The following is a 27,533-nucleotide window of genomic DNA, read 5'->3' as shown; positions in this document are numbered from 1 at the left end:
TACCGAAATAACCTAAGGACTAAGGCTTCATGTAAACAAGGTAAACAGTCTATAAGCAAATGTATGGTAAAGAATGATGACTTTAAAATTGTAACAATACACAAGATATTTATAACAGAGGTAGGAATATATAGTGCGATATGCAATATGACACTAATCTTAAATATATATCAATATACCGATATCCTAAACAGAAGTAGAACATACATAAAGTATGACAGATATAAATTTACATTTGTATCAATATACAAATATTGCTATACAACAATATTTATTTTCTTTTTTTTTTTTTTTTTTTTTTTTTTTTAGTTTTTCGAGACAGGGTTTCTCTGTGTAGCTTTGCGCCTTTCCTGGATCTCGCGCTGTAGACCAGGCTGGCCTCGAACTCACAGAGATCCACCTGGCTCTGCCTCCCGAGTGCTGGGATTAAAGGCGTGCGCCACCACCGCCCGGCTCAATATTTATTTTCTAATGCATAAAAAGATTAAGGAAAAAAAAGGCAGGATGATTGATGACCTATACAGCAGGAAAAAAAGACTAGTGGGGAGGGTACTGCTCTCTGGGAAGAGCTTACAGTTGTGTTTCTCAACCTGTGGGTTGTGACCCCGTGGTGATCAAATGACCCTTTCATAGGGATCACCTAAGACCATCAGAAAACACAGATATTTACATTACGATTCATAGCAGAATCATAATTACAGTTAAGAATTAGTAATGAACGTAATTTTATGGTTGGGGGTCACCACAACATGAGGAACTGTATTAAAGGGTTGCAGCATTAGGAAGGATGAAAACCACTGGTTTACAGGGTTTCGTAGGCAGACCGGGAAATAGCATATATTACTTCTGCCCACAGATTGGCCAAATACTAGTCACATGGTATGATGCAATTTCAAAGGAGGCTGTGACCAAGAAGGAAAAAAATAACTCGGGCTTTGAAAAATATGTTATCTTTGTCACCAGTGATTTTTATAATTCTACCACCATATTTTTACTTAATACTTGAAGAGACACCTATGTGAAAGATTTATACACATGAGCTATTTTCCTAGCATCTAACATTCTCCTCAGTATATTGTAGGGAAGGCGATAACTGTTGGAATAAACAAATAAACTAACTTCACAATTTTGAACATGGCAAGTATTTCACTCAGTAAGTCTGAGACATAAAAACAGAAAAAGGAATTTCCCTGGCTCTGGCTCCCATTGATTTCCATTTTGCCCCACGTCTTGTGTAACTAAAGCTCACTTTGAAGAGCACTGAATTATGGAATACTTTCTAGAACATTAAGACACAGACATTTCTAGATCATAAGGGGTTGTCTTGACTTTAACAGTTTTGGATGTGTGGTCCTTAACCTTAATGGAACCCAGCTTCTTCATCTGGAAAGGGTGGTGGGAAGGCGCACAGAGACCAGCCAGGGGCCAGGGGCCCATCCAACAGTCTTTTCACTTCCTGACTAATAGAACCCCACCCAACTGCTTGTAGGTAGTGATGTGCTCATCACCAGGGGACATTTATGATCATTTAAGGCAAAGGTGGCAGCCCTTTCCTTTCTCATACTTCTCAGTCTAAAGAGGGGTTTGCGAGCAGGTGCGTGGGCAGTGGGGTTAAGGAGAAGTCTGCCAGAGGCCTTCAGAAAAGTTGGTTCTCTTTGTTGAAAGAGAACTAGGTTCTTTTGATTCTATCCTCTTCATCCTATGACAAATGCTGGAATGTGAGGCTGCGCTTCTCAGCCCTGCAGGACATATCGCCAACACACCAAAGACGGAGCTTGGACAGATAGGAAGAGCCGGGTCCTCACCGCCATGGCTGAGCTGGGTCCTCACTGAAGTGGCTGAGCCCTTGAAATAACCCCAAGCCAAACTATTTCCATTCTTAACACTGCATGAAAGAAGAACAGTGTTGTATTTAAGCCTCTGGACTTTGCACATGTTACTTGCAGCCAAGAATATTCCAAACTGAAACAAAACAGATGTCTTTCAGAGGTCTTCCCACTCCAAAACTGTCCGTCTTAAATAACACTTCAAACGGGTGGGAGCAACTCTTCTTGAATCATAAAGGACAGGAAAATTTTAATGTTGAGGGAAACAATTGAAAGTAGCTAAATCCAGATACATCAACCGGGTGACAAGCATATCATAAAGAGCTTAAATGCAAATTGGAATGTCCACAGAAACAGGAAATTGGGCCAGGTCCCTGGGGAGAAGGGAAGCCAGCTAGTGGCTCAAGTCTTGGGGACACAATTGGACACAAATGTGCATCTTTACCATAAAAAGTGACTATAAAATACGTCTTTTGAAATTATACTCATTTGAAGTAAGCACTAGGTTTTGATAAGTGAGAGAGTTCTAATGCCATGCTTTCAAGCCATCCTTAGTATCTAAATTTTAAGTGCTGATGGTTACTTATTTTGTAACTGCCGTCTTTCTAGAAGAGACAGCCTGTGGTCTGATGATGAGAACAAATTGGAATTTAAATAAGAATAGAATCGAAGATTGTGAAGGACACAAATGGAATAGCATTAACTACTTCTTTACTGCTCTGATAAGATGTCATGACCAAGGCAACTTAGAGATGAAAGAGTTTATCTGGGACTTACAGTGTAGAGGGTAAGCCCATGACCATCATGTCAGGGAATATGGCAGCAGGCAAGCAGGCAGGCATGGCCCTGGAGCAGCACTGAGATCTTACACCCTTATCCATAAGTAGGAGACAGAGAGAACCAGCTAGGAGTGATGTGGACTTCTGAAACCTCAAAGCCCACCCCCAGTAACACACCTCCTCCAACAAGGCCACACCTCCTGATCCTTTCCAAACAGTTCCTAACTGGAGGCCAACTATGCAAACAGATGGACCTATAGGGCCACTCACATTCAAACCACTACAGATCCCAAGCATAGAAGTGGAATGTGCTCAAAGTACTTTTACATACTAGTATAAAAATGTCTTTGCGAGGGCTGGAGAGATGGCTCAGGGTTTGAGAGTGTGTGTTGCTCTTGCAGAAGACCCAAGTTTAGGTTCTTATGTCAGGTGATTCATAACTGCTTATAACTTCAGCTCCAGGGGATCTGACATCCTCTTCTGGATTCCATGGGTACTGCAATCACATAAGTCACACAGAGACACACATTTATACACGTAATTAAAAATAAAATAAATCTTAAATAATAGAAATGTCCTTCTGAAACTCAATATCATCTGCAATGAATATATACCAATTAAAATCAAAGTTATTCACTGCTGTATCTGATTCTGTGTTTGGCATTAACATTTTCTTTTGTAAAACATCTGTGAGCACTGCCTGCCACTCTCTTTATAAACTACCCCATAAATATCAGGTTGATCTGACTTTATATACACACATATGAAGCAACTCTTACCTGTTTGGAGTCGTAACCTGAAGAGATTGACAGGCAGCAGTGGACAATAAGTAAGCAAAACACTCTTGCTTAAGTCTTTGAGAAGAGACTCAAAGACCTCAAGTCCCACTGTAAAAAACGGCTTAAAGCTAGTATGTGGGTGACATAGCCGGGGTTATAATAATTGACGAGAGGTTATTTAATGTTCGCTATGTGCCACACATTGTATATTTTGGTCTCCTTTGGTTCTCAAACTGAGAGTCTTCATTTTGACCCATTTTACAAGTTTAAAAATGTGGAAGATTAGGTTCAGTCCCTGCACCAAAGCCATTCAGTCTAGAGAGCAGCAGAGCTGGGACTCACGCCTTGTTCTGCCTAATTAAAAAAAAAATCCATTATTTACCACTGTCCTCTGCTGCCTCTTGGGAGGAAAAAAGAAGAGGAGGATGAAAGGATGAATGGATTCAGGAAGAGAGGATGTGGGAAGAAGGTTGCCTCTCGGCGAGGCATGATCAAAGAAGCAGAGCCAGCAGAAAGGACTGGAGGAGGACGCCACCTTCCTTGAAGGACGGAGACAGCTGGAGAAGAGAGACGACTTAGCACAACGCTCAGATAGAAGAAACAGGTGAAGCCAACACACCTAATTCTAATATAATTGGGGTGGGGAGAGAACCGGGGCAGAGAACGACCAGAAACTGGAACATCTGGATCCCTCTGGACACACAGAAACTCTCAAAACAAGTTCTACTTCCTACACCAGATTCTTCATAATTCAGCTTTTTTTTTTCTCACTGATGGAAATGCTCGTTCTGTGAACAGCAAAACATTTGATGAGTCCTCCACTTGCCTTGTTAGCAATTTCTTCTTTTAGAAGATCCTGGGAGCAGTAGAGAGGCCGTGTGACTGGGGGATGGTGATGAGAAATCAGATATTCAAAGGGTATGTACAAGAAGAGGGAACTCGAGACACATAATCAGAAATGAACAAAAAGCCCTGGAGTCATAATTCCTGAGAGGCTAAAGCCCCAAATCTTTTTTTTTCCCCCGAGACAGGGTTTCTCTGTGTAGCTTTGCACCTTTCCTGGAACTCACTTGGTAGACCAGGCTGGCCTCGAACTCACAGAGATCCGCCTGGCTTTGCCTCCCGAGTGCTGGGATTAAAGGCGTGCGCCACCACCGCCCGGCAAAGCCCCAAATCTTGGAGGCTGATAAAAAATATTACTGAGAACAACAAAGAAGGATTCTTGCTGGGATGGTGGTTCATGCCTGTAATCCTAGCACTCCAGAGGTAGAGGCAGGAGGATCATGAGTTTGAGACGCTGTCTCAAACAAACAAACAGAAGGACCACCTGCTTGGAGTTGAAAACATAATGGTAATAGATTAATAAAAGAAACACCAATAAATGGGAATAAATGGCATAATAGAATAAAAAGGGATTTTTTTAAAGGAAACTAAGAGCAGCAGTGTGAATGGATCTAGAGGGACCACAGGGGAAGGTGTAGAAAGCCTGGAACTGCATGAACAAATGTGTTCATCCTAGATAAGGCACTAAAGAATGAGTCCACCTAAGTCCAGCCAATGAGTTGATAAGGCTTACTTACAACACAGGTGAGGAATTATTTACAGGAGTGTGGATGACTTCAAAAGTCCCACTCCACCCTCCAGATACCTGTAGTGGTGGAAACCCCCTTCCCACCTCCTGTGTAACCTCCTGATCATTGACCTCCCTCTCTTGGTCCCTAGCCAAATCCTTTACTGATCCTGGCTGGGATCTCTGGACATAGCAGCCATTCCGTGCAGAAAAGATGAGGAAGCTTTCTTGGACAGAGAGAAGAGCAAGGTAAACATGGGTACTGGGGATCCACAGAAGACAGCTGGCAAACTGCTTCAACTATGCTATGCTTCTAGAACTCTCCCCAAGCCATAGGCTCACTTCTTTAAAACACAGATGTTCCTGAAGTATTTCATGACTCGAAACACCTGTTTCCTTCAGAACGATAGAAAGTCTTAGTCTGAGCCAATGTTGGTGGTCTGACTCTGTCTGCGGTACAAAAAGACCTCTTTTTCTAGAGTGCTGCAGTGGACCTCCCCTGGTTCTGTGGGACGGGAAGCAGCATATTCCCAATACTCAGGCCTACAGCAGAGGCCGCTGACATTCATGCTCTGCTCCTACTGTTTAACTTTGATCCTGTGAAGAAGTTCCCGGGGAAGGGGGAACCTGTATTTTCCACCTTAGTTTCCTTTATGTCACAGTCAGGTGACTAGTTCTGTCTAATAGGGTGAGAAAAAAAGTGATGTGGGACTCACGAATCGAGGACCTCAATCCACGGGGTCTCACACCTACCCTCCCTTCCATAACTACAAACTAGGTAAGTTATGTGTAAAGACAGTGTTGTCATAAATAAAAGACCCTCGTTGCTGAATAACCATTTAGCTGAAATCCACTCAGGAATATCTGCACTTTGAAAGTGATAAGCAAATTTGTATTCAGTGAAGAGTGGCTAGCGCTTTGTTGTAGCAGTTTACCTGTCCAAACCAGCGGAAGGCCTTTACTCTCTACTTACTTCTTGCAATCCTCCTGTCTCCGAAAGAGTTATTGTCACTGGGATAAAACACTAGTTGCTGCTCGGCCATCCTGTGTGTGATGGTCGCACTGGCGGTTCTGTTGTTTGAGGACATGCAGTTGGTTTTTGCTTGTTTGTTTCTTCAGATTAGCTGCAGTTTGAAGCAGTTTGGGAACAGGAGAAGAAACGCAGAATTTGGAGAATTTCAGGCCAAGTTTTACCTCTCACTTACACTGTCTGACCTTGAGCAGATCCCATCTCCTCTGTCAAACACGGATATTAATAATGCTTCCCTGTCAGGTTGGTGTAAGGATCAAATGAGATAAAGGACATGAAAACATTTTGTTCACAGAAAGCCTTGGGTAAAATGTGTTCTCATCTCTGTTCAAAAGGAATCGGGCCCATGTGTCTTGTGGGGGCCTCTCTGGTCAGGGTGGTGTCACGTTAATCCCAGCCCCTCATTTTCTCTCGTGATCAACTCCCTCCCTCCCCATTCTCACCTCCAGGAAAGGAGTTCTCTTCATTGTCTGGAATCTTTTGCAATTTGAGATTTTCCCAGGAACAAATAATCTTCAGAAAGGTGGGTCAAAAAAAAATCTGTCCCTCTTAAGGCCATGCTTTAGAGTGAATCTGGGCTGTGGATGCATATTGAAGTTGGTGAATTTACATACTCAGATACACATGGAAAGCCCCATAACTAAATGCTCTCAGGTTTTAAAATTCCAGATAGGATGTAGCTTTTTCCATTTTGTCTTCATATTTATCAGTAAGCTTTTCTTAATTGCTATTTTTTACATTTAAGATATAAATGGGAGATCTGGTTCAATAATTGTTTCATAAATGAGAAAATAGGAGTCCAGAGATTCTCCATGACCCAGTTCAAGCATCGCCTTCCCCAGCGGACTTCCCAAGTTTTCTCTCCTTGTGTGCTGGAGAGACGCCCTTCCTCCATTACAGAACTCAGCGACAGAACCAAACTCTGAACTACTCATGGGAAGCAAGCCAGTCCACCCTGCATCCCAGGGTCTCCACCCAACAAGTAAACCCCCAGAACCTTCTCAGTCCAAATTGGATCACATGACCACCTCTGTCTGCAAGGGAGACTGGGGAAGACACTACAGTTGTTCCTCAGAAGCTGTGGGAATGGGTTCCAAAGTCACCTTCAGCCGCTTAAGGACGTCATATAAAATGGCCTAGCAGTGGCATGGATTCTATGAGCATGGCCCTGTGTATTTTACATCATCTCTAGGCAACTTTGAAAACCTAATACAATATAAATACTATGCAAATAGCATTATATGGTGACCCTTAGAGAACAAGACAAAAATCAATACATGTTCACAGTCGTGGGGCTAGGACACGAACAGGATGTGAGGGGATTGTTCAAACAAGTGATGGAGGAGACAGAACTGGATGACACATCCCTTCACGTATGTGGATTCAGAACAGAGTTCAATGTGTGACAAATCTAAATCTTGTGTTTCGGAACTTTCTAGAATTCCTTTCTGGATCTTTTGAACTGCATCTGATTGAATCTGCTGGTATGGGAGCCATGAATACAGCAAACCAACTGTACTTAACTGAGCACATTGCATCTGAAAATAAAATTTAGAAGCAGGGAATGGGCTGTGGGTATTTGGCTACTTGGTGCCTGCTGCAGCTTAGGACATCATGAAAATATTTGGAGACTGGAAAACTAAGGTTCCCAGGGTTGTAGGGCAAGGACTTGTGTTTGAATGTGCAGAATTCCAGCCTGCAACCTGTTTTCTTTCCTACCTCTTCCTCTGTGTCAAGCACCCAGTGACAGGAGCATGTGAGTCTGCATTTTCCCGCAGCCCCTGTTCTCTCTCTGCAGTATCTGAACTTCCCACAAAGATTTACAACAACCCTGTTGAGGATTTTCTCTCCAGTTCTACAGTATTTACTCAAATACCTTCATAATAGGAAGATGACATTGATAGGAGTCTAATAAACATAAATCTTGGAGGGCTGCAGGGACTTCCCAGGTTTTTTTCTCCCTTCACTTCTGGACTTACATTTATCATGGCAGGTAACTGTATCTCACCCAGAACTACAGAGTTATTAATAACTCGCCCTGCTGAATAAATCAGAGACCCTGAAAAACTGTGGAGTAAGCATTTGCCACGCACACGTGGGATTTGCCAAGTTCCCACATCTGAAGGTCTAATATTAGGATTCACACGTTGTGCTTGCCTCTGCAAGAGGAAAAGGCATTCCCATCTTCTCGACTTTGGAAGTAGGGTGTACTCTGCATGCAAACAAGTCTATGTGAGTATGGTGATTTTAAATAAATCACCAAGAACCGAGGCTTCAGTAAGCAATAAGAAACACATTTCCAGAATAATTTCAGATGCAAGGACAACAAATAAATAAATAAATGTTTAAGGATTTACCTGTACTCAGGGATCAAAAGCCAGCAGGCTGCATTTCAGGTTGATCTCCATTGTAACTAGCAGGGTGACTTTGTGAACCCCTTTAATACGTGGGGGATTTCAGCTCCCTTCCTCACTCTCTGTTCCTTGTTTATATTCTGTGTGTCTTTCTTATGTACTGTGACCCAGAATGCTAATTTGTGGAGCTATACGATGGTCAAATTCTGAAAGAACCTGGTAATATTTTGCCAGTGTTTAAAGCTGATTATTTAATTTTTAATTAGCATAGAATTAATACTATCTAGGCCCCTTGGTGGGTTTTCTGGAATTTGCAAGCTTGTGATCACTGGGGATATATTAATTTGAATTCTATTTTTGCAGTTGTGCTTTGTGTTTTGAAACAGGGTCTTACTGTATAGTCCAGGTTGGCCTCAAACTCACTGCATTTCTCCTGCCCCTGTTCCCCAAGTGCGAGGATTGTAGACATACTCCACCACATCTGGCTTGAATTCTGTTGTTTGATTTAATGTTTTGTTATAAATAGTGGTCTGCATTTCCAGAAGATCTTCACAATCATGATTCTGAAGGGGCCAGGCTGTCCCATTTGGGTGGAATGTCACAAACTCAGACTCACTCTTCTCTTCCTCTCCCTCCTGATTCTTCAGATCATATCCCGAGCCCAGCATCTCACCAGCCCCTACCAGTCACTATTCACATTGCTAGGACCAAATATCTGACAAACGCAACTTCAGGACGGTGGGGTTTGCTGTGGCTCACAGTTCAAGGGTACAGACTGTCCCAGCAGGAAAGTCACAGCAGCCGGAGAGCAAGACAGCTGCCCACAGAGAGGGCCGGATGCTGGCACTCAGCTCGCTTTCTCCTCTTTGTACGGCTCAGGGCCCCAGCACATGGAATAGTGTCCCCCACACTTAGGGTCAGTCTTTCCTCCTCAATTAACCCACTCTAGAAACTTCCTCATGGATACATCTGAAGGTCCGTGTCTTCGGTGATTCTAGGTCCTGTTAAGTTGGCAGTCAAAATTAACCGTCACAGTCTCCACCACAGCCATCCTTGTCTACCTACCGCGGTCTGTTGTCTACATTATGTTCCTGCTCTTCCTACCGGCATCTTCATTTCTTGGCCACGTTGGTGTGGATTTCACAGTGCACTGGGAGTAGTCCTTCTAAAACAGTAAATCATAGTTCACCCCTTCTCTTGTCATTTCCCCTCCCCACCAGACAGCTTTCCACAAGAGAGACGTCGCCATCTGCAGGGCCTGGTCCTCCGTATCCTCTGACCCCATCATCAACCGCTCTACACCAGCTGCACTGACCCCCCTGCCGCTCTTGCTGTGGTCACTCTCGCAAAGCTTTGCAGCCGCTGCCCCTCTGCTCCGGTCCACCTCTGATGGTTCCAGAGAGTTATCCTTCTGTTCAGACCTCTGGCCACACGCCACTCCATCAGAGAGCTCTTCTCTGGCCGCCCTACCTGGAGCGCAGCTCTCTCGGCCCTCTCCATGTCCCTTAGCGTTTACTTTGCACCACCTGAAGCCATGATTTCACCACTGTTGCCCACCAACATGGAAAATCCACACAGAGGGGGACTTTGCTCCTTGGTACAGTAACAGTCAGTAAATGCTAGTTTGGTGAGTTAATTAAACCATTTGATGAAGGCAGGGTGTCAGGTTTTGAGGCAGAACACTCAGGAGAGGATGTTTGGAGATGAAGCAAGACAAGAGAAGGGATTGTGTCACCAGGACCTCTGTGCGCTGTGGTAAAGCTTTGAACTTCATCACTGCCTCATCAGGAGCCAAAGAAGAGCTTTAATCAAGGAAGTGACAAATCGTATTTGCATTTAAAAAAGTAAGCCCGACTGACAATGGAGAAAATACTTTTGATATGAAGGTGCGAGAAGGCAGAGAGAAGGCTTTATATACATCCATAGCAGACAAAAATCTAAAAGTAGAATTACCCAGCTTGGAGCTATAACTCACTGGTAGAGCACATGCTGAGCAGTTATGAAGCCCTGAGTTCAATACACACACACACACACACACACACACACACGTGCGCACACACATACACACACACACACACACACACACACACACACACACACACACGCGCGCGCGCGCGCACACAAATTACCATGTGGTCTAGCCATTCTGCCCCTGAGTATATAACAGAAGAATCATAAACAGATTGATGTCACTCTGCTGAAGGAAATTCACCTTGACACTGTAAACTGGTTAAAGCCTATGGCTGGGGACGTCCTAGGTGCTGGTGGGAAAGTTATGGCTGTTGTTTTGCTAAAGCGGTTGCAGGATAGGCAGGACACAGGAAAACTTCTGACTACACATGCTCTGCCTGTCAAATTGCCTCCTAATTAACTATGTTTGTGTCCACAGAAGAGTGCTGGTGTCAGCTTTGGTGATCAGTGGCGACTACAGGGACTCAATGTAAAAAGAATAAGTGATTATTGCATGTCTAGCTGTTAATGGACTATCTATAATGCCTCCTCCATGTCTTGGGGAGAGAGGGCCAGGAAGAATGTAAAAATCAGAGGAAGTAGGACAGTGGAGTGGATGGAACACTGACTTCCTGGCATGGTATGGCTGTGGATTCTCGAACTCACAGAAGCTGTGGTTACCTACACACATCTGCAGAAGGCTGGGCGTCTTTGCACTCTTTCATGGGAGAGGAAGGGGCTCCTGAGGTCCTGCTGCTCCCTGATATTTATACAGATAAAGGTTGGTGGGGGAGGGAGAGACATTTCCTTCGGTGGTGTTCTTCTGGTGAGGTGCCCACACTCTTATAAACAACCCTTATGAAATGCATTGGACCCAAAACAATAACAATAAATGAACAACAAAAACATAGCCATGAAATCAGCAAGGGGCTCATGGGGCAGGGATAAGAAAGGACGTGGGGGGGGCTGAGTACATCAGAAACACATTGCTTATATGTATAAAAATCTAAAATAAAAGTAATTGTAAGTGGAGATGTGGAGAGACAGTCCTATACCCATGTTCATAGCAGCAGCATCTGCAGTGGCCAAAAGGTAGAAACAAGCCATGTGTCTATCAGTGGATGGGTGTCTAAACCGAAGGTGGCAGGTGTGGACATAACGTGGGATGCTATTCAGCCTTAAGAATGAAGTGAATGCTGACAAATGCTACAACACAGAGGAGCCTTGAGGATCCCATGCTCGTGAAATTAAACTACAAAATCACACACTTTACTTGATAAGGCTGTCACTTACATAAGATACCTAGAAAAGCCAAGTGCAGAGAGACAGCAGGTCGAGCGCTGGTGAGCAGGACCTGGAGGGAAGTGGAGAGTGGAGTATTGTTTAACAGTGATGGAGTTGGGGCTTTGCAACATGGGCATCAGCTCTGTGCCTGGATGCTGGTAGGAGTTGCACGGCAGTTGGGTGGTAGACCCATTCGGTGTTTAACATGTATACCACGCTGTACTTAACATGATTTTATACTGTGTTATTTTACCACAACTTTAAAAAAAAGTTTCATGAGAAAGCCAAAGCTAGGCAGAACCTGCACAACAGGAAAGTGGGATGGAGACAGATGCAAGACCCAGGAAGAGACCAGGACCAGCGAGATTTTGAGATGCATCGGTTGTGGGGGAAAAGGATGAGGAAGGGGCTAGTTTCCCAGTCTCAAGCCATGTATCTGGGGTGGGAAGAACTCCTCAGTGTAAAAGGAGGAGGGGGGATGAATTTGAGGAAATAGAGGACGAGTCTAATTTTGAACTTATTTTAGCAAACTCTGTGGGTCCTCAGAGAAGAGGGGCCTACTAAGCCTCTGGTTTGCAAGGCAGGCACTCAGGAGAGAAGTCTTGAATAGAAACATACATGTGTTATCTTTAAGACGTAGTCACTGAGATGACAGGCATCCCTCATGTGCAGACACACGCTTGCTACCCCCAGCCCTTCCACAGTGAAGACAGGAGAATTCGAGTTCAAGGTCATCCTCTACTTCACGATGAGTTGGAGGCCAACCTGTGCTACATGAGACAACACCTCAGGAAACCAAACAGAGTTTTTAAAAGAAAAAAACGCAGATTGGAAGAAGTAGAGGTTCAGAGAGCACTGGGGCTGAAAACTGAAGAAGGACACAGTGAAGAGGGAGATGAAAGAGCCAGGAGCCACAGAGACAAATGATTTCGAGATGGAAGGAGCAGTTGCTGGTGTCAACAGCTGTAACCTGGTCAAGAAAACCTCTGGACTCTAACAGCTGGGAAGACAGGCCGGAGACCGTCATGGGAGAACTTGAAGAGTGTGGTAGAGTCTAAAATCAAACGCAGTAGAACTACCAAGAAGGAAGTAGACATTAAGCCATGAATAGGAATTTGAGAAGAAAATTATAATATAAATATGCATACCATATAATCTCCTCTAATGCAGACCTTCGATCTTGAAGGACAAAAAGAAAGCCTAATCAGCCGGGGACGCCATTTCATTTTGGTGATGGCTAAGTGCCAAGTGATACATGGGATACATCACCTCCTTATCCCTGAATAAATGATGAACATAGCTGGTTAAGAGAAATGCCATCCACGGGCTGGGGGTGTGCTTTAGTGGTTCAGCACTTGCCTGGCATGCCTGAGGCCTTGGGTTCAGCCCTGGAGAGAGACACGGACACAGAGAGAGACAGAGAGACAAAGGTAGGGGAGAAAGAGAATCTGACTGGTCTAACAGCTTTTACTGTCTCTTCCTTTTCTAAAAAATCAGTAACAGAACTCTGGTTTATTCTGGGAAGCCTCTTTGGCTTCTAGGGATATAAGTACAAATCTTCCGATACTTTTCAGGAGAGCTTCATTAAAAAAAGATGAATTCTTAGGTTTTCTCCCTTTCCAGAACGACAATGTCATAGCTAGATCGCTGGGAGCCAGAGGAGGCCAGTGGAGCTACATTGAGACTCAGACTATGTACTGATGAAGACGGAGCAGAAAGTGACCTGGCTCCCTGGCCTTCTCTGAAATAGTGGCCCACAGGACTCCTTTGGTTCTTATTTTTGTTTTACTTTTTGTCGAGACAGGGTCTCACATAGCCTAGGCTGGCCTTGAACTTATGGTCTAGCTGAGAATGACCTTGAACTTCGGATCTTCCTGCCTCCGCCTCACTAGTGCTGGGATTACAGGCCTGTACCCCCAAGTCAAGCTCTGCCCTCCTAGGGGGTCTTTTACACGAGAAAACAAAGCCCTACCGGATTGTAGTTGGCTCACCATTATTTAGCGTGCTAACTGCTGTGTCATCTGAAACACCTGATTTTGAATTATGATTCTGTTCAACTCTGGCCTTCTCAAGAGCAAAACTGCTGCAGTCTCAACAGCACTTGGAAAGAGCAAGCCCTTGGAGAAAATGCTTTACTGGGTGGCTGGTGGCCAAAGTTCCTGGGATAGTGGCCGAAGACTTACTGTACTGTCATGGTCATTTTAAACATCCAGTGTCCTTGAGAGTTACCCCTGAGGGCTCAGAATTCTTCCCAGAGTCCATCTGTGTTGTGAGAAAAAGCAGCATGACATGACATGGATGAAATTTGGAGAAGAAAGGGCCATAGAGGAAGACAGCTCCTGATAGAACCCAGATTCTAGCACCAAGACCCGACCATGGAGGGGCGCATTCACCCACTTCATTATCTGCCTTATGACCCACATGAAGGGCCACTGCTTAAGCAACTGTTTGCAGAGCCCTGCAAGCAAATCACTGCACACTTCACTTACATGGTTTCATTTAGTCCTTAGAATACTGCTGTGCACTTAGATGGCACTGGCCTCATCCCCATGAGGGAAATCTGGGGCACAGAGGTTAAACAAACAAGAGACTTGAAATTGAAACTAGATCTAACTAATGACAGTTTTAATAACAAGTCAATCTGGAGCAAGCGCTTACCATGTGCCAAGCATTTTACATGTATTAAGTCTAACAACTTCCTGAGGTAGGTACAACTCACGTCGCCATTTTATTGAAGAAACTGAAATCACAAAAGGTTACTGAATTTGCCTCATGCAGATGCCTTGAGATACCTAGAACATGAACATTTGCTTCACTCCAGATCTGGGAAATAGTGAAGAGAGACATTTTTTTTTCAAAACCTCTCACTTTTTTGAGTGTATGTGTGTGTGTTTGTGCATGTATGCATGTGTGTGTGCGTGTGTTTGTAAATGTGTGCATGTGTGCGTGTGCATGTGTGTGTGTGTGTGTGCGTGTGCATGTGTGTGTGTGTGTGTGTGTGTGTGTTGCAAGCACTGGTAAACAGAAGGAGGCCAGAAGAGGATGTCGGGTGTCTCCCTCTGTCACTTCCCACCTTACTCTTGTAAGACAGAGTCTCTTACTAAACCGGAAGCTTGCTGTTTAGAGCAGCTGGCCAAGGAGCTCAGGGATCTGCCTGTCTCTGTAACCCAATGTTGAGTTTCAGGTGTGAGCAGTCATGGCCAGTTTCTTCAGTGGGCTTTAGAGTCTTGACCTCGGGTCCTCAAGCTTGCACACTGTCTTAGCCAGGGTTCCTGTTGCTGTGAAAAGGCACCATGACCGGGGCAACTCTTATAAGGAAAAGCGCACAGTTTCAGAGGTTCAGTCCATTATCATCAAAGCAAGGAGCATGGTGACGTGCAGGCAGACACGGTGCTGACTACATCTTGGTTTGCAGGCTACAGGAAGTCGACTGAGACACTGGGTGGTATCCTGAACACAGGGAACCTCAAAGCCTGCCCCCACAGTGACACACTTCCTCCAACAAAGGGAATACCCACTCCAACAAAGCCACACTTCCTAACAGTGCCACTCCCTGAGACTATGGGGGCCAATTTCATCCCAACTACCACACCCAGCAAACACTCTTACCCATCTCCCCAGGCCCTGCACTTTGCTCTTCAACTCAATAGAGAACTAAAAAACACAGAACGCCATGCTGTACATCTTGGATTTCAAAAGATGTATTCCTGCCAGGCGGTGATGGCACACACCTTTAATCCCAGCACTCGGGAGGCAGAGCCAGGCAGATCTCTGTAAATTCGATGCCAGCCTGGGATACAGAGTGAGTTCCAGGACAGGCTCCAAAGCTACACAGAGAAACCCTGTCTCGAAAAACCAAAAAAAAAAAAAAAAAAAAATGTATTCCTGTTAAAAGCAAACCGTACCTACTCCCATTCGTTGGACATTAAGGTACCAAAAAGACAATGTCACTCAATTATTCCCTTTATTTTACAAACTGGGAAACAGGGAGATCACGTGGCTTTCCCAAATGCAATTAAGGGGTGAAAATAATGGCACTCGAACAAAGGCAGACGCTCCTCTTGATTCTGGATGAAGAGGGGCAGAGTGCTTCTGCATTATGCAGACCTGGGACTTCAAAACTTTTAAGGTGAAATTTTGTCTTCCCTCCTCCTTTCCCACCTTTGAAACACAGGCTCATTTTTCACTCTTGAGGAACTCAATCTTTGCAGCAGCTAGCCTGGGAACAGGGAGTGTGCGCTAAGCACTGAGGAGCTGGGGCTGGAGGTGCCTGCATGGGAAAGTGGAGTCATGGATCATACTGACATCTGAACGACATCCTGGAAGAAGGAGAAGGGAAAGGCCTGTGTTTCCTCAGTCAGCGCTGCTCTCTGGCTCCAGGGCATGCTCACTTTGCTCTCACAGCAGAGGCGCTGAGGGGAATGAAGGACACTCAGGAAATCCCAGACCGAGGTCGGAATGGCGTCCTGGTACGCCAGGACAAGCTCCTGGAGAAAGCTCTCAGTCTCTCCTCCTTCATGAGCCTCTTTTCCTCTCCTCTCAAGCTGAAGGCTCTAGAAAGGGCAGCGCCTCTGAGACCTCTGGCTCCCCGGAGCTCAGAGCCTCTGCTCTACCTCATTAAGCCAGCCTCAATAAATGGCCTTTCATTGCACGTGCAGGTCAGTGCTTATTTTGGCTTGTATTCAAGCTCTCTGATAACTTTTAAAGTAAAAATTAAAACCACAGTGAGGAACCATTTTCTACTTTCCAAACACTAAAAATGTTTTCTAGTAGTAATCACTTAAAATTCATGGCATGATATCCTCACATTCAGCAGGCAGAAATAGAGTGGCACACAGCTTGTCAAGAGCCTTAAAAATATTCATATTACCTGATCCACTGATTTTTGACTTGAAAATTTAGCCTAAGAAATGAGCAGAAAGGTAAACCACAACTGATGGGAGAGAATATCGTAGCAATCTGTGGAAATCTACCTTGGAAGTCCATCCGGAACCAGATCCACCTACACCCACCTTTGTACAAATTTTCACCCCGCATGGTTTCACTGGCATCTTCTTACCAATCACAGTCCCCTGGACACCATGGAAAGAAGTCTGGAGTCCTGACCCAACTGGACCCAAAACGGACTCGCTTACACCCTTTGTCAATCATCATTTACTAGGACAGAGATGAATAGTTATTTCCCAAGTTGGGTTTCTCCAATGCACCAGAAGTGGTGCAGATGTTTGTTGGAGCACAGGTGGAGACATCAGATGTCTTCTTCCACAGGACCGGCTGCGTAAACTGTGGAGCTCTACAAGGCTGTGCAGAGCATCCTGCTGAGATCACATCGTTCCTGAGTCCACCATGGTCTCTCCCCTTTTCTAATCAAACTCCTGAAAAAGACTAAACTTGCCGTTCCTCTCTCATATTTTCTAGAATTTAGCAAAATTGATCATTTCAAAGCCACTACAAAACAACTTTGATGTTGCCTCATCCGTTGGCCTAGACCTTGTCTGCAGCATTGATGTAGGTTTCCATGTTGTTGAAATTCTTATATTTCCTGGTCTTCTACCTGCCCCCCCCTCCACCCCATTCACTGTTTCTTAGCCTTCTTACATCCTGGTTCCCTGCCATCCTCCCTACTTAGGGATATCACAGTGTCCCAGAACTCAGTCCTCTGACCTTTAGTCCTTTCTTTTTATACTCCCTAGTGACATCACCTTGCCCAGAACTTTAGACACATCAATGTACTGATGGTTTGGTTTCATCTCCAGTGCAGGGTTTTCCCTAACTCCCATATCAAACTGCTTACTCTATTTCTGCATTTGGCATCTCAAGACTATCTGAGTTTCTTAATTTCCCCTATGTCCCAATATTTTTCCTAAAATTTATTATTTCTCTACTTTTCCAGTCTAGTCAAACAGCACAATGATTCACTTGGTTGCTCAAGTCCATATCTGAACAGCAGCTACCCCTGCATGGTCAGGTGACAGACTTCTGGGTTTCCTGCAACATGGAAGAAGCAGCCTTGATCAGAGGGAGGCATCAAGCACATCACAGGAGGGAGAGAGGTCAGGGAGAGTAAGCACAGACTATGAATCTAAGGCTTTGGGTGCAACACACAAAGACCTTGTTAAGAAACGAGACAAGGCAGAATACAGGGGTGAAAACGGACACTGCACAGTGTTTGTAGCCTAATGACCAGAAGGCAGGGTAGCCAAGAGCAACTGCAGTTTGACCAAATGCAGGTGCATGTGCACATGCTAGAGTGGCAAATGCATCATGTGTTTATCGCCAGACCATACAGCGCCATCTGGGGAGAAGGTCATTGAGAACGACCCCAGGCAGAGCTAAAAAGTCCCTCTCTTTATGACTACTCCAGAAGGAGCACAGAGCATTTCGAGGACTTGGAAAAAGGGAAGAGGACCTGGCTCCCCGGCCCTCTTCTAACCCAGGCAAGGTAAGTATTTGCCAGGGCCCAGGAGCATGGAATCGCAGCCTGACGTATTCTGCACAGCTGTGGCGGTGGCTGGAAGCAGCTGGTGTGACCATAGAAGGCAGCAAGTGTGAAGTTCTTCACCAGGGTAATGTTCTACAGGCTGACCCTTTGTTCGGGGCCCAGAGCTTTTGGGTTTTGTCTTCATTAGGGTTTCCATTTCTAGGATAGAAGACCATGATCAAAAGCAATTTGGGAAGGAAAAAGTTTGTCCCAGCTTATATTTCCACATGAAAGTCCATCATCCAAGTTGAGACAGAAACTCGAGGAAGGAACTTGGAGGCAGGAACTGAACAGAGACCATGGAGGACTGTGCGCACCCACTGGTCATGACTTGCTTGGCCTGCTTCCTTATCCAGCCCAGGGCCACTAGCCCAGGGCCACCAGCCCAGGGATGGCTCCACCCACAGTGAGCTGGCTCTCCCACGTCAATCACTGACAAAGAAAATTCCCTACAGATTTGCCACAGGCCAGTCTGACCAAGCACTTTCTCAGTTGAGATTTCCTCTTCTCAGATGACTCCAGTTTGGGTCAACTTGGCAAAAAACCAACCAGGACTGCTTCTATCTGTTTCCGAGCTTTCTGTGGGCAAGATTCATGACTGAAATCCACACTAGTCAGACGTTTCCACAGATAAGGAACCCACAAGTGTGGGGTGGGGGTTAAGGGGAATGCATGCTGAAGAACCAGTTCATGCAACACTGAGGGCATGGCATGTCCACAGTCTACTGGGATTGGGCCAGAAGGCTGAGGACTCTTGAAAGAAAGTGACCACCTAACGCAGCAGTGACCATCATTGGCCAGCACAATCCTTTCTTGTTCTGGGAACTCAATCTTTGCTAGATTTATCATCATATGAATTTCCTACAGAAATAGGTTTGAACACAAGAAAAAGAACAAGATGCTTTAAGTAAAAACAAAGCATATGCTTGTCGGAGGAGAGAAGGAAAGACAAGAGGAAGGCTCAGGAAATGAGAAAGCCGTGATGGCCCAGAAGCAGCCCTCCTCTTAGAAGCTCCCTTTGTGGGTTGTTTTTAATATTTATTTTATTTTTTATACACGTATGTATATATACATATGTATATATGCCTGATCCATGTATGTGCACCATGTGCACTCAGGATCCCTCAGAGGCTAAATGAAGGCATCTGATCCCCCAAACTGGAGTTACAAGCAGTTGTGAGCAGCCATGTGGGTGCTGGGAACTGAACCCAGCTGTTCTGCAAGGGCCCACCAAGACATCTCTCCAGCCCCTCCCTCTGTGCACGACCCAAGTCACCAGTGGAGCTTGAGTCCTTTGCTCCTGAATTCTTCGTTGTTGTCATCTATTATTTGACTCTTTCTGTCTGTCTGTCTGTCTATCTGACCTCTGAGACTGAATCTGATTAACCTTATAATAAATGTTTACAGGAAAAGTCTAAGACTTGTTTCCTGGTAGATGAGCAGATTGCCTTTGTGTTCATTTCTCAAAGTTAGCCTGTCATTCTGAGTTTATAAAATCATAAATTCTAGAGCAGGATGGCATCTTGAGGTTCACCAACTTCAGCTATCTGGGTACTGGGAAAATGATGTTGAGCAGAAGTGAGTCTCAGCCCCAGCTCATCTATTTCCACCACTTTCTCGACAGCATCATGGGAAGAAAACACAGGAGTATCACAGGCAGGGTATCCCCTCCCACAGACAGAGAGGGACACGCCTCTTTCCACATGCTGCACATTCATTACTGTGGGGATTAATGGTTCAGTTTGGTTGGTGTTAAACAAAATGGCTCATGTGGCCGAGTTGGCCCTGGTGGAGGATCAGCAAAGAAGAGGCTGGAGTTTCCTAGTTGGTCGTCAGGAGCTGTCCCTGAAGGGCTAAGACAAGGGTATTAAGCCTTGCCACAGAGCCGATTTTGGACGAGGGTTCTGATTGCTGGATGAATCACAGCAGGAAGTTGAAATGAGTGGTGTGGAGGGCGCAGGCAGGGTGTATTAAGGGGAAGCAAACAGGCCTGTCTACGTTAGAGGAATCACTGCATCGGAGCAGAGAGGACCGGGCACAGTGTCCAGGGAAATAAGGAGGGACAGGAAAAGGGGAAGAGTCTATATGAGATGAATAAATCAAGATGGTAGGGTGGTGTCAGAGGAGGCACAGAGTTAAAGGAAAGGAGGAAAGTGGTGGCCAAAGCAAAACCGAATGCAGACACCAGACTGCAAGAACAGCCACAAAATTCGGAAATGTATTCACCTCTCCTCAGTTCCTCGGCTTGGTGAGTCATTCGTAAGTGTCTTTTTTAAGCCAGGTTAGACTGACATGACCACAAGGCCCAGAGCTCCTGTCTTTTCTCCTTGCCAGCCAACGCACAGAGAATGCAAATGTGATAAAAAAAAAAAATGACCAAGGGACAACATTCATTGTAGTCATAGCTGTCAATCAATCAATCAGACATAACTTATTCATTGATTCCAAACATTTACTGAGCATTCAGTGTGCACCAGGCACTGTGCAAGATACCGCATTGGACAGAATTGTTGCAGCCCCTATTCTTCATGCACTAACACTCTGACAAGGGGGAAATGTGATATGCTACACAACCACATAAAAGGAATTTGGGGTATCAGCCATGCTACAACTTGGGTGTTCCCACTAGACTCAGCTGCATTTAGTAGGAAACCTAAATGAAAGAGACCCAAACAAACAGAGGTTAGTTTTTCTCATGCAATCAATCCAAGTAAATACTGGTACATTTTTCATGCAAAGAAACATGGATGTAGATAGTCTATAAAAGATGCAACTCCTCACAACGGCACAAGGACCCGGCATGGATCTGTTGATCTAGACAGGCAGTGTGACCCAGTGCTCCATGCAGCGATGTCCGCCCCTGCTTGTTTGAATTGGTATTACTTAAAAGCTCTTATCAAATATTACTCTTAAATCTTGGCCCTGCTACTCATTAGCTGCCTGACATTGAGAAAGGCGTTCAGTATCTCCAGTTCTTCAATTTCTTATCAGTAAAGTAGATGGAAAGAGCAGGCCCTCTCTCCTAAGTCGCTTGTAAGAATTAATTTACGTGAACTGCCAGAATAGTGGAGTGGGCATGGAAGGGTCATTCAAGTGCTGGTATCAGTGTCCTGCCAGCTTTTATGTGTTGTATTTTGATCCTCATTCTTAGCCTTTCATGACCTGTGTCAAGGAGGGGTACCCAGCTTCAGGCACCATAAAATGCTTAAGACAATAATGAGAGGAAGTAAAGAGCCTGTGTGTTAAAGACAGTCTCTAGTGGAAGGTCTTTAGATCATTGAGGATACCCTTGAAGATTAGGGAGCCCTGCCCCTTTCTCTTCTGCTTTCTGGCCACTAAATAAGCAGTTTGGCTCTGCATTGGCTCCCCCTGTGATGTGTTGCCTTATCAGAGCCCCAACAGCAAAAGATCATAAACTTGATCATAAACTTCAACCTTCAAGACAGGGAGGGAGCCAAGACGAACTTGTTCAGTTGATAACCATCTCAGGTGTTTGCTACAGTGATGGAGCATTTACCACTCCAGTAGCCGAACACAGTGTTACTATGTCGCCATTCCTAACTACAGCTCAACTTCTCAGAGGTACCAGAGTTAGCAGCAGCCCTCACTGACCACAAACCTCAGTTGTCTTGTGTCCTGACTCTCTCCTGGATTTTCTCTTTGGCCGGTTGCCTCTACGACAGTCTACCGACGGGTTCCAACCCTAAGGGCCTGAAATGATTTTTGGATAAGATTAAAATTAAATTGATGAACTTTGAAGAAAGCAGGTTGCTCTTCAGAATGGGTGCCCCTCCACCCCCACACCTGCTGAGTAACCCTAACAGCACAAACCAAGAAGGCACTGAAGCAAGCCCAGGCGGCTGTGGAAGCTGCCCTTCCCCTTGCTCCATGTGATCCATAAGATCCAACACTGTTCGACACATCATTGGCTAATAGTGCGTGACATTTGAAGGCTTTAGCAGATTCCCTACAGGTCAGTGGTTCTCAACCCTCTGAGGGTTGCATATCAGATATTCTGCATATCAAATATTTACATTACGATTCATAACAGTAGCAAAATTACTGTTATGAAGTAGCAATGAAATAATTTTATCATTGAGGGTCACCACAGCATAAGGAACTGGATTAAAAGGTCGAAGCATTAGGAAGGTTGAGAACTACTGCTCTAGGTGAACACACATGCACACGCACCCACGTGCATGCACACACACCTATCAATCCTGTTTCTGGAGGACCCTCGCTGATCTAGAACCATTCCCCGAGTCTTGTCTCTTCGTGTCCTAGTCCGGCTCGCTCTCTGTCACTATGATAAACACCAGGACCAAAGCAGCTTGAGGAGAAAGGGGTTTGTTTCATCTTACACTTTTCAGTCCATCATTGAGAGAAACTGAGGCAGGAACTCAGAGCTGGGAACTGAGAAAGAGGCCATGGAGGAACACTGCTCACTGGCTTGTTTTCCATGGCTTACTCAACCTGCTTTCTCACAGAACCCAGGCTTCCTGCCCACTGTGTGGGGTGGCTCTCCACACAGTTGGGCGGGCCATCCTGCAGTCATCATTAACCATGATAATGTCCAACAGATGAGTCCACAGGCCAGTTGAATGAAGGCAATTCCCCAACTGAACTTCCCTCTTCCTAGATGACTTGGGTTAGTGATAAGCTGGCAAAAACTAGCCATCAGTTCTGGTGGTTTCAAGCCTTCCTCAGCTCGTGGCTGCACCTTCCTGTTTCTTCACCTTCATGGTGCCCTCTCCTCTGAGTGCCACCTCTGCTTCTGTCTTTCCTAAGGACACTTGTCACTGGATCCAGGAGCCATCAGTTAATCCAGAGTCATCTCATTTTGAAATTCTTATCTATGTCTGCAAAGAAGCTTTTTGAAAAATAAGTTCACGTTTATAGCTTCTAGGGATTAGAATGCAGGCATATCTTTCTAGGCCACCACAATCCATCGTATCTCCTTAAAGCCCATTCTCCTTACTTGGGGGGAGACCTTTTATATAATAAGCCACTCAGTGGCATTCCTGTGCACCTGAAAAAGTTGCGATGGGCTTCCTTTGTGTATTGGTCACGGTTCTCTAGAGTCACAGAATGTATGGAATGAAACTATATATAACACATTATATATATACATATATATGTGTGTGTGTATATATATATATACATATATTAGCTGCAGTCCAGCTAATCCAACAATGGCTAGCTGTGAATGGAAAGTCCAAGAATCTAGTAGCTGCTCACTCCCACGAGGCTGAGTGTCTCAGCTGGTCTTCTGTATATTCTGGAACCCTGAAGAAGTCGACTCCACTGCCAGTGAAGGGATGGATGTGCTAGCAAGGCGAGGGCAAGCGGGCAAAGAGCAAAAGCTTCCATCTTCCACGTCCTTATGTAGACTTCCAGCAGAAGGTGTGGCCCAGGTTACAGGTGTGTCTTCCCATGCCTTCCCATGCCTCAAGATGCAGAACAAAGGTGTGTGTTTTCCCACCTCAAAGGTCCAGACAAGAAGTAGATTCGCCCACTTCAAACCAAACAGAAAATCTCATACAGGTGTGCCCTCCATTTCTGGATTGTAGGTCATTCCAGACAACCAAGTTGACAACCAAGAATAACCATCACACTTCGTATTTCAAAACAAAATCACTTCTTGAAATAGCCTACCATAAATAAACCTTGCACAACCCCGACCTCGCCTCTTGTCTCCCTGAACCTCGGCCGGCCACACAGAGCTGCTGCTCCTCCTGGATGGAACTCAGCACACTTACCTCCCCTTGAGTACATTTGCCCTGCTGTGTCCTCTACTGTGGCTCCACATGGTCATCCACATCATAGCTCAACCCTCACCTCCTCAGTGGTGGCTTTCCCAGAGCACTCAGTCTAAACTGTGACATTTCCCAGGTTCCCCCTCTCTATCTAGATTATGTATTTGTTTACTGGCTCATTTCCATAATCCAGGATTATGAAAATTTCATTTTTTTCACTGTGCTATTTCTCATTGCCTAGCCCCAGCAGAAGCATGAAAATCTTCATTTGTTACAGAAAGCATTTTCAAATACGCAAGTAGACTCTAAGATGGATTGGTTGCTGTGGCTGTTTTCTGGAGCTGAAGCCCAAAGCTGAAATCAAATGGCGTTAGACAGCCAAATTTTTAAGCCCAAGGAACTTTCCAAAAGCTACTAAATGTTGCAGTGACTGACACCCATGCAGGGATTTCTGAAAGGGCCCAGAGCCGGCACACATACCTCATCTAGAACTCATCACCCCCTCACATCAGATATATAGCCATGAGAAGTAGGAAGAAAAATATTATTGTCAGTTAGTTCAGTATTGGTGGTAAGAGAACATCTCTTCCTGTATGCCAGAAAACTCTTTTGTAACATTAAGTGACACAGACCGAACAGTGTCCCCCAAAGCCCTGTGTTTACACCCTGACTTCTAATGCAGTGGTATTGGAGATGGGGCCTTTGGAAGATAATTGAGCTTAAAAGATGTCATGAAGATTGGGTCTTATTGATGGGATTTGTGTCCTTTCAAGAAGAGGGAGAGATCCAGATGGCTTAGATAGGCAGCATTCTGTAATTTGGAAAGTGACCTTCCTGGACCCCCAAACATGCTGGTACAGCAGCCTCAGACTTCCAACTTCTAGAGCTGGGAAACTTAAATATCTGCTGTTTAAACTGCCCCAACTAAGGCATTTTGTTACGTTATCCCAATAAGAAGAGCATCCCCTTTTCTAATGACTTGGTTTTTTATCTCTAATATCTGTTGGTCTTGCTATCAAGGCAAAGCATAATATAGCAAGATCTCTTAGAGAATGTTCTAGGAACCTAGAAATGGCACATCAACTTTTCATTTCTCTCTCTCTATTGTGAAAAAAAAGAATGGGGTTTTGGTGGATGCAGCCTTGGATTTCAGGGTCTTTGGTAAAAGAATGCTGTTTACTTGGCTATGATGAAAGACAAACATCTTGGTAGAACAGCAGAGGACAAAATGGCCCTAATGCACCATGGAAGAAGTTAGGGCAAGCTTATCCCAGTCTCCGTGTGTGGCCTCCGGGTGACACACAACACTTTACATAATTCGGAGATCTCAAGCCATGCCAACACAAACAGGAGAGCAGGAGCCATACGCAGGTCTGGGGGCCTGTGGACCAACTAAAGAGGTGTTAACTGGGAGAGCCGTCCTCAAGGATGAAGGATGAGACCGGCCACACGAAGAGAAAGACACGCGCATCGCTTGCAAGAAGACCATCACTACCATCAAATAGAATCAGGCTGAATGGAAGAGAAGAGAGATGGAGTCCACACTGTGAGTAGTCTCAGAACACTTGTGCCCAGCCTTCCTGCTATCCTCAGGAGAGGAAGGAACAGGCTGCCTCAGGGTCATCTCTGGCCCTCCACTCCAACCTCACTAGGGCTACCAAGAGTCATCTGTGTGGGACCAGGAACAGAACTCTCAATCAAGTTTGACAACAGGGTCATGGAAATGAGCGGGCCTATGCAGACTCTGAAACAGGACTATACACATCACCTAGGCAACTAGAAAGTTATTAAATCTACCCAACAATCATTGAGGGAGCCGTGGGGGGGTGGTTATGGCATAGCATAGTTGGGAGCAGAAAATGAGAAAAATTAAACTTCAGAATGACATTACATTGAAAAGGCCTGGGATTCTGAGAAGAACTGATTCCATAAAACAGGCCTGTGGAGCTTCTGTAAGGCAAAGGACACCATCATTTAGATAAAGTGGCAGGCTACAGAATGGGAAAAGATGTTTACTAACCACACATGCAATAGAGGACTGGTATCTAAAACATATGAAGAACTCAAAAGACTGGACATCAAGAAAACAAACAACCCAATTTAAAAATGGGGGACAGAACTAAACAGAAGTCTCAAAAGGGGAAACACAAATGGCCCAGAAGCACTTAAAGAAACAGTCGGCAGTCTTAGTTATCAGCAAAGAGCAAATGCAAACTTCGTTGAGACTCCATCCTACACCAGTCAGAGTGGCCCACATCAATAAAACAGACGACAACTTGTGCTGGTGAGGATGCAGGACAAGAGAGCACTCGTCCATTGCTGGCGGGAGTGCAAACTTGTGCAGCCACTACGGAAATCAGTGTGGCGGTTCCTCGGGAAGCTGGGAATTGATCTACCTCAAGATCCAGCTATTCCACTCTTGGGCATGTACCCAAAGGATGCTTCATACCACGATAGAGACACTTCCTCAACAGTGCTTATTGCTGCTCTATTCGTCATATCCAGAAATTGGAAACAGCCTAGATGTCCCTCAACAGAAGAATGGATAAAGAAAATGTGGTACATTTACACAATGGAGTATTACTCAGCCATTGAAAAATGAAATCTTGAAATTCAGAGGTAAATGGATGGGACTAGAGAAATATCATCCTGAGTGAGGAAACCCAGAAAGATAAATATGGTATGCATTCACTTAATGAGGAGGCTGGCTGTTAAGTCTTTGACAAGCAAACTACAGTCCTTATAACCACAGAAGTAAGGTACAGAGTAAGGGGATGGGAGAGGGACGGATCTCCCCAGGAAGGCGAGACAAACATCTGGGGCTTGAGGACTGGCCTCCAGGCAGAGAGTGACAGAGCCCTCCACGTGAGCACTGGCGTGCGCATACACACACACACACACACACACGCACGCACGCACGCACGCACGCACGCACGCACGCACGCACGCACACGCACACGCACACAGGAATTTAGAAATACTCTATTGGTCTCCTTACTGTCCCTCAAGTTCAAAGCTTCCTCACTGGCTCTCTAATAAGCCTCCCCCTGCCTCAGTGGCTGTCCGTCCGAACACTCTAGATCCCTCTTCACTCTGCGCGGCTGTTCTTCCTCCCTCGGCCTCATCACTCACGTGCTAAGTGGTGGATTCATTTTCTCCGGCCTTCCTAAGAGCCAGGTCTCGTCCGCCCCGTTTAGTTCTATGCCCTTCCTCCTGGGATGCTCCCAAGCACACGGGAATCCATGCTACAGGGCTTACAAAGCTTCCAAGTGTGGCTGAGCAGGGAAATGGTGGTTGGCCTGGCAGAAATGAGACCCGAGACTGACTCACTAGCTGGCATTTGTCATCTGTTCTGCTAGGGGCCTGGATAGAAGAAGACCGGACGAAGAGAAAGAAAATCCTAGAAAAGCAGAGGAGGGAAGTCCTAGGGCTTCAACACCCCCGACTCACAGCCAATGAGCCCTGCTTGAGCCGAGGCCTTTCACAACGGGCCACTCTGTCCCCACACATGACTTCCACCACTTCCTTCTCCACGAGCCCTACCATTGACCCCCCAAATGCTGGGAGACATTAAACCTGAAACAAGGAGATGGGCAGTCTGGGTCCTCCGTTTCATCTGGGCATCCTCATTAGCACCACGAGATGGTTAACAGATTCAGGGACTCCGGAACCAAAGGCTATGAGCTAAGGTCTTACATAACACCTTCTTCCTCGCCTCCCTCCC

General features: G+C 45.3%; 1 long non-coding RNA gene across 1 annotated transcript; it reads right to left on the bottom strand.

The window, feature by feature from the left end:
• Nucleotides 1-395: 395 nt before the first annotated feature.
• Nucleotides 396-27,533, bottom strand: LOC128119596 (uncharacterized). Its single transcript, XR_008221585.1, has 3 exons — nucleotides 27,386-27,533; nucleotides 2,937-3,101; nucleotides 396-1,885 (listed from the first exon to the last, which is right to left on the bottom strand). It is a non-coding gene; the product is annotated as an uncharacterized LOC128119596 (long non-coding RNA).

The sequence above is a fragment of the Peromyscus californicus genome, unplaced genomic scaffold, assembly GCF_007827085.1.
Source record: "Peromyscus californicus insignis strain IS unplaced genomic scaffold, ASM782708v3 Scaffold_24__1_contigs__length_46423439, whole genome shotgun sequence".
NCBI lineage: Eukaryota > Metazoa > Chordata > Mammalia > Rodentia > Cricetidae > Peromyscus > Peromyscus californicus.
This window is presented reverse-complemented; position numbering and strand designations above follow the sequence as displayed.